General features: G+C 38.7%; 9 non-coding genes across 9 annotated transcripts; all 9 read left to right on the forward strand.

Annotated features, from left to right (window-relative positions):
* The first annotated feature begins 3,286 nt into the window (after positions 1 to 3,286).
* trnav-uac (transfer RNA valine (anticodon UAC)) lies at positions 3,287 to 3,359 on the forward strand. The gene has a single exon. It is a non-coding gene; the product is annotated as a tRNA-Val (tRNA).
* Positions 3,360 to 3,517: 158 nt separating this feature from the next.
* On the forward strand, positions 3,518 to 3,590 carry trnav-uac (transfer RNA valine (anticodon UAC)). Its single transcript has one exon. It is a non-coding gene; the product is annotated as a tRNA-Val (tRNA).
* A 171-nt stretch (positions 3,591 to 3,761) lies between these two features.
* On the forward strand, positions 3,762 to 3,834 carry trnav-uac (transfer RNA valine (anticodon UAC)). The gene has a single exon. It is a non-coding gene; the product is annotated as a tRNA-Val (tRNA).
* Positions 3,835 to 4,241: 407 nt separating this feature from the next.
* Positions 4,242 to 4,314, forward strand: trnav-uac (transfer RNA valine (anticodon UAC)). The gene has a single exon. It is a non-coding gene; the product is annotated as a tRNA-Val (tRNA).
* Positions 4,315 to 4,965: 651 nt separating this feature from the next.
* trnav-uac (transfer RNA valine (anticodon UAC)) lies at positions 4,966 to 5,038 on the forward strand. The gene has a single exon. It is a non-coding gene; the product is annotated as a tRNA-Val (tRNA).
* Positions 5,039 to 5,445: 407 nt separating this feature from the next.
* On the forward strand, positions 5,446 to 5,518 carry trnav-uac (transfer RNA valine (anticodon UAC)). Its single transcript has one exon. It is a non-coding gene; the product is annotated as a tRNA-Val (tRNA).
* Positions 5,519 to 6,169: 651 nt separating this feature from the next.
* Positions 6,170 to 6,265, forward strand: trnav-uac (transfer RNA valine (anticodon UAC)). The gene is made up of 2 exons: positions 6,170 to 6,206; positions 6,230 to 6,265. It is a non-coding gene; the product is annotated as a tRNA-Val (tRNA).
* Positions 6,266 to 6,672: 407 nt separating this feature from the next.
* On the forward strand, positions 6,673 to 6,745 carry trnav-uac (transfer RNA valine (anticodon UAC)). Its single transcript has one exon. It is a non-coding gene; the product is annotated as a tRNA-Val (tRNA).
* Positions 6,746 to 7,219: 474 nt separating this feature from the next.
* Positions 7,220 to 7,292, forward strand: trnav-uac (transfer RNA valine (anticodon UAC)). Its single transcript has one exon. It is a non-coding gene; the product is annotated as a tRNA-Val (tRNA).
* The last annotated feature ends 55 nt before the right edge of the window (positions 7,293 to 7,347 follow it).

Consider the following 7,347-nt stretch of genomic DNA (forward strand, 5'->3'; position numbering starts at 1 on the left):
GATCACATAAAAAAAAATCTATTTAAATATGCTAAACAGCGAGCCTATCTTATCCAGGAATCATACCACGTGCTCCACGTATCCTTCCATATGATACAGGATAGTGACTCTCATAGCTAATTAGACTGTTCTAGGATATGTTTTTTATCTGTTGGTTAATTGGTTGAAATCATTTTTTAAAAATACACTTTTCTTGCAGTCTAGAGCAATATTATAATTAACTAATGATCATGTCACTCTAGACAACATTGAAATGAGTAGTGAGTATAATTCATTATTTATTATTGATTGTTTAATTATTCATTTAAATGTTTTGTTTTTAAATTAATTTTACTTTTTTATTATGAACAGCATCCTAATACATGTAAGCACATTCAACTTATATGTTTCCATCGCCGGTTCGATGAACTACAGTAACCTGCCCTTTTAGCATTTTCAAGAATTTCTCTCATCAATGAGCAGTATCCTACAACCTCATTAGACTGTTTTAGGATATGTTTTTTTTATTATTATTTAAAAAAAAATCTGTTTCAATTGGTTAAAATAATTTAAAAATGTATGTGTTGCTTATGGGGTTTAAAAAGCTTTCAGTGGAAACAATGTGTGCAATGTTAAATGTTCAGACCAAAGCTCCATGCACATTTCCTAGCTGGTAAATTGGAACTACTCCATGGTCTCATCTCTCTACTGATTTTCTTACAGTTTACCAACCTCCAAAAGGTCAGCATGTCATTGTGATGGGTGTGAACCAAGTTTCTAAAGAATGTGGATGAATCTAATGGTTTCCCTTTCTCTGTACTCAGATATTCCACCTTGTAGAGTATGGACAGTGTTAACTGAATGTATTTCTGCATAGAATTCCCTACAAGAATCACTCAGTTTCAATATAAGGCTTTAAAAATTATCTTAACTGAAACACTTAATTGGCAGAGAAATTATATGGAAACTAGTTTTTACATCTTTAATTTTTGTCAACCTGCCATTAAGTCTTTATATAAACGTTCAGTCATGTAAACTGGTCATGATGGGTAGGCTGATAAAATCCTCACATCTTAATTCAAATCAAGTACTCACAAGTGTACATTTAAAAAATAGAATTTTAAGTACAACAAAAAACAAGTAAGGCTTTACACTTATCACCAGTAAGGGTGAGTAATGTAGCTGAGCTTATTTGTTCAAATACATTTACAATGACACAGATCGGATCTCTGGTAAAGCTCAGCTTTAACTTCTGTGAAATAAAAGTTCATTAAGTTGTAAAAACAAAACCCTATGACCTACTTCAAATTTTAGAGTTGTCAAGAGTTTTCTTTAAAACAAACAAACAAACAAAAAGCAAAGATCAAAAGGATCCTATTAGCTGGTCAAATGTATCCTAGTAATTTCACATTCACACTTCTGTAAATGTTTCCATATTGTATAGGTTATCACGTCTGCTTTACACACAGAAGGTCTGAGGTTCGAGACCCAGTGGAACCATACATTTTTGAAGTGCAACATAAACCAAGCAAGGTTGTGTGTTTATTGCCAGTAACTGTGAGTAACTAAACCTGTGGATTTTTCACAAATTTTCCTCATTAATGAACAGTACAAACACACACAGCCACCAAACATGTATGAACAAGAACATTACATAAAAACATTAAAAGCATAAGGTGTATCCTTATTATATTGTCTTATCTCGTAATAGGTTACATACATACCTAGTTTTTGTGATTTTACCTAATCCAAGTCTGGTATATGCAGAAAATGTGACATGTAAAATATAAAATATGTACTTGCACTGTTTCCTATTTATATTATGCTATATTATATTACTGTATTATTCAACTCATAGAGTATTTTTTAAATTTTTATTCAATAACTACTTTACACATGTCTACAGGGAGTTTGGCCTCTTCACTTCAATTCAATTAATTTTATTTGTATATCGCTTTTATATAAACACAGGATACAGATTTTAAGTGTGTGAATTTATCCCTATTGAGAAAGCTGGTGGTGACGGTGGCGAGGAAAAACTCCCTGAGATGATATGAGGAAGAAACCTTGAGAGGAACCAGACTCAGAAGGGAACCCATCCTCATCTGGGTAACAATGGATAGTGTAAAAGTAAAGGAAAGTTCATTATGGTTTGTATATGAAGTCTGTTATGTTGAACTACTCCAATGTTCACCAAAGGAGACTTGAGTGCAAAATTGTATGTGGTAATTGCAGTCCTAAGACCATTGCAGCAACCATAGTCCCAGCAACCACAGCGAGAATGTCCATGTGGAAATGAGGTCCAAACCCATTCCCATGGTACTTCAAGTGGCACCGTCCTCAGCAATCTCCAGGCTGCACTGCTTGGTCGTCCTTATTAGCAGAATGTGGCCTCCAGTTGATGAATGCTCCAACCAGAGGTAGGGCATCAGGATGGATCAGGCAGCTCCGGAGAGCAGAAAGGGTCAGGATTACTGGCATCTCCATAAAATCATGTGTGGCTCAACAGAAGGAGAATGAGCGAGGGAGGTAAAGAGAGTGTGAGATTGTTAGGTATGCTTACTATCCCGTGTCTTTGCATAAAATAAAGTCTATTCATGATAAGCTTGAGTAAACTAACATATTTTCAGCCTGGACTTAAACACTGAGACCCCTGCTGTGGCCTTCACTATTCGAGGTACCAACAAATCACCTAGACATCAATACAGTAGCTGCTCATAGCAGCTAGTAAAATAACACATGGGCATAGGAGCCATTATACATGGGGGGGACATGTCCAGCCACATTTCAAAATCTAGGTTTTGTCCATTCCACTTTTTCCTACTGTCAAATTTTATTTCGCATTGCCTGCCTGTCTCCCAGGATTTCTGAGTTGGACAGTCTCCAAATGACATCATTCCACTGAACTGTTTGCCTATTGCCAAGCTTGACAAGAGCAAATCGTCTGTCACTGCAAGGTAACAAGCAAAACCTGGTACAGCTTTTCAGAAAATGGATTCATTTGGAGATGACTCGAATATTCCGTGGACATCTGTGTCCTGAGGTGAGGGCGGTTACAACACAGCATTCAGACGCTCTTGAGCACATTAATGTATGCTCATACTATGTAAGTACTCCCCCCTCCCCCCTTTCTGACAATGACTTTTTGTAAGATTGTAAATTTTGTATAAATTCAATAAAATTCTTTTAAAAAAAAGTAATGGTGAGTAACCAAACCCCATGAATTGTGTAAACCTGTTGGTTTATCCGAAATGTTCCTTTAATGACCAGTATCCTACAACATGTATGCACATAGAGATGCTAGTGTAGTTCTATAGTGCAGTGGTCATCACATCTGCTTTACATGCAGAAAATCCTGGGTTCGACCCCCAGTGGAACCATACATTTGTGAATTGCAATAGAAACCTAATAAGGTTGTAATGGTGAGTAACAAAACCTCAATAATTGTCTAATGCAGATGGGTTTTCCCAAATTTTCCTCATTAATGAGCAGTACCCTACAACATGTATGCACATTCAGATAACACTTTGAAGCAACTGGTTCTATAGTGTAGTGGTCATCACATCTGCTTTACACGCAGAAAGTCCTGGGTTCGACCCCCAGTGGAACCATAATTTCATGAATTGCAATATAAACTAACTCAGCTTGTGTTTATGGCCAGTAAGCTTGGGTAACAAAACCTCATGAACTAACCACAAATGTGGGGTTATCCCAATTTGTCCTCATTAATGACCAGTATCCTACAACATGTATGCACATTCAGATAACACTTTGAAGCAGTTGGTTCTATAGTGTAGTGGTCATCACATCTGCTTTACACGCAGAAAGTCCTGGGTTCGACCCCCAGTGGAACCACACTTCTGTGAATTGCAATATAAACCAACTCAGCTTGTGTTTATGGCCAGTAAGCTTGGATAACAAAACCTCCTAAATTAAGCACAAATGTGGGGTTATCCCAATTTTTCCTCATTAATGACCAGTATCCTACAACATGTATGCTAATATAGATAATAGCGTGATGCATCTGTTTCCATACTGTAGTGGTCATCACGTCTGCTTTACATGCAGAAAGTCCTGGATTTGACCCCCAGTGGAGTCATACTTCTGTGAATTGCAGTGTAAACCAATCAAGGTTGTGTGGTAATGGTGAGTAACAAAACCTCATCAATTGTCTCACCCTGATGGGTTTTCCCAAATTTTCCTCATAAATGACCAGTACCCTACAACATGTATGCACATTCAGATAACACTTTGATGCAGTTGGTTCTATAGTGTAGTGGTCATCACATCTGCTTTACACGCAGAAAGTCCTGGGTTCGACCCCCAGTGGAACCACACTTCTGTGAATTGCAATAGAAACCAACTCAGCTTGTGTTTATGGCCAGTAGGCTTGGGTAACAAAACCTCATGAACTAACCACAGATGTGGGGTTATGCCAATTTTTCCTCATTAATGACCAGTATCCTACAACATGTATGCTAATATAGATAATAGCGTGATGCATCTGTTTCCACAGTGTAGTGGTCATCAATTCTGCTTTACATGCAGAAAGTCCTGGTTTCGACCCCCAGTGGAACCATACTTCTGTGAATTGCAATATAAACCAACTCAGCTTGTGTTTATGGCCAGTAAGCTTGGGTAACAAAACCTCATGAACTAACCACAGATGTGGGGTTATGCCAATTTTTCCTCATTAATGACCAGTATCCTACAACATGTATGCTAATATAGATAATAGCGTGATGCATCTGTTTCCACAGTGTAGTGGTCATCAAGTCTGCTTTACATGCAGAAAGTCCTGGATTTGACCCCCAGTGGGACCATGCATTTGTAAGTTGCAATATAAACCAAATAAGGTTGTGTGGTAATGGTGAGTAACAAAACCTCATCAATTGTCTCACCCTGATGGGTTTTCCCAAATTTTCCTCATAAATGTCCAGTACCCTACAACATGTATGCACATTCAGATAACCCTTTCTAACAACTGGTTCTATAGTGTAGTGGTCATCACATCTGCTTTACACGCAGAAAGTCCTGGGTTCGACCCCCAGTGGAACCACACTTCTGTGAATTGCAATATAAACCAACTCAGCTTGTGTTTATGGCCAGTAAGCTTGGATAACAAAACCTCCTAAATTAAGCACAAATGTGGGGTTATCCCAATTTTTCCTCATTAATGACCAGTATCCTACAACATGTATGCTAATATAGATAATAGCGTGATGCATCTGTTTCCATACTGTAGTGGTCATCACGTCTGCTTTACATGCAGAAAGTCCTGGATTTGACCCCCAGTGGAGTCATACTTCTGTGAATTGCAGTGTAAACCAATCAAGGTTGTGTGGTAATGGTGAGTAACAAAACCTCATCAATTGTCTCACCCTGATGGGTTTTCCCAAATTTTCCTCATAAATGACCAGTACCCTACAACATGTATGCACATTCAGATAACACTTTGAAGCAGTTGGTTCTATAGTGTAGTGGTCATCACATCTGCTTTACACGCAGAAAGTCCTGGGTTCGACCCCCAGTGGAACCATACTTCTGTGAATTGCAATAGAAACCAACTCAGCTTGTGTTTATGGCCAGTAGGCTTGGGTAACAAAACCTCATGAACTAACCACAGATGTGGGGTTATGCCAATTTTTCCTCATTAATGACCAGTATCCTACAACATGTATGCTAATATAGATAATAGCGTGATGCATCTGTTTCCACAGTGTAGTGGTCATCAAGTCTGCTTTACATGCAGAAAGTCCTGGTTTTGACCCCCAGTGGAACCATACTTCTGTGAATTGCAATATAAACCAACTCAGCTTGTGTTTATGGCCAGTAAGCTTGGGTAACAAAACCTCATGAACTAACCACAGATGTGGGGTTATGCCAATTTTTCCTCATTAATGACCAGTATCCTACAACATGTATGCTAATATAGATAATAGCGTGATGCATCTGTTTCCACAGTGTAGTGGTCATCAAGTCTGCTTTACATGCAGAAAGTCCTGGATTTGACCCCCAGTGGGACCATGCATTTGTAAGTTGCAATATAAACCAAATAAGGTTGTGTGGTAATGGTGAGTAACAAAACCTCATCAATTGTCTCACCCTGATGGGTTTTCCCAAATTTTCCTCATAAATGTCCAGTACCCTACAACATGTATGCACATTCAGATAACCCTTTCTAACAACTGGTTCTATAGTGTAGTGGTCATCACATCTGCTTTACACGCAGAAAGTCCTGGGTTCTACACGCAGAAAGTCCTGGGTTCGACCCCCAGTGGAACCACACTTCTGTGAATTGCAATATAAACCAACTCAGCTTGTGTTTATGGCCAGTAAGCTTGGATAACAAAACCTCCTAAATTAAGCACAAATGTGGGGTTATCCCAATTTTTCCTCATTAATGACCAGTATCCTACAACATGTATGCTAATATAGATAATAGCGTGATGCATCTGTTTCCATACTGTAGTGGTCATCACGTCTGCTTTACATGCAGAAAGTCCTGGATTTGACCCCCAGTGGAGTCATACTTCTGTGAATTGCAGTGTAAACCAATCAAGGTTGTGTGGTAATGGTGAGTAACAAAACCTCATCAATTGTCTCACCCTGATGGGTTTTCCCAAATTTTCCTCATAAATGACCAGTACCCTACAACATGTATGCACATTCAGATAACACTTTGAAGCAGTTGGTTCTATAGTGTAGTGGTCATCACATCTGCTTTACACGCAGAAAGTCCTGGGTTCGACCCCCAGTGGAACCACACTTCTGTGAATTGCAATATAAACCAACTCAGCTTGTGTTTATGACCAGAAGGCTTGGGTAACAAAACCTCATGAACTAACCACAGAGTTGGGGTTGTGCCAATTTTTCCTCATTAATGACCAGTATCCTACAACATGTATGCTAATATAGATAATAGCGTGATGCATCTGTTTCCACAGTGTAGTGGTCATCAAGTCTGCTTTACATGCAGATAACATTCAGATAACCCTTTCTAACATCTGGTTCTATAGTGTAATGGTCATCACATCTGCATTGCATGCAGAAAGTCCTGGATTTGACCCCCAGTGGAACCACACATTTGTGAATTGCAATAAAAACCAAATAAGGTTGTAATGGTGAGTAACAAAACCTCAATAATTGTCTAATGCTGATGGGTTTTCGCAAATTTTCCGCATTAATGACCAGTACCCTACAACATGTATGCACATTCAGATTGAACTTTGACGCAACTGGTTCTATAGTGTAGTGGTCATCACATCTGCTTTACACGCAGAAAGTCCTGGGTTCGACCCCCAGTGGAACCATACTTTCGTGAATTGTAATATAAACCAACTCAGCTTGGGTAACAAAACCTCCTAA

The sequence above is a fragment of the Ictalurus punctatus genome, chromosome 10 (assembly GCF_001660625.3).
Source record: "Ictalurus punctatus breed USDA103 chromosome 10, Coco_2.0, whole genome shotgun sequence".
Lineage (NCBI taxonomy): Eukaryota > Metazoa > Chordata > Actinopteri > Siluriformes > Ictaluridae > Ictalurus > Ictalurus punctatus.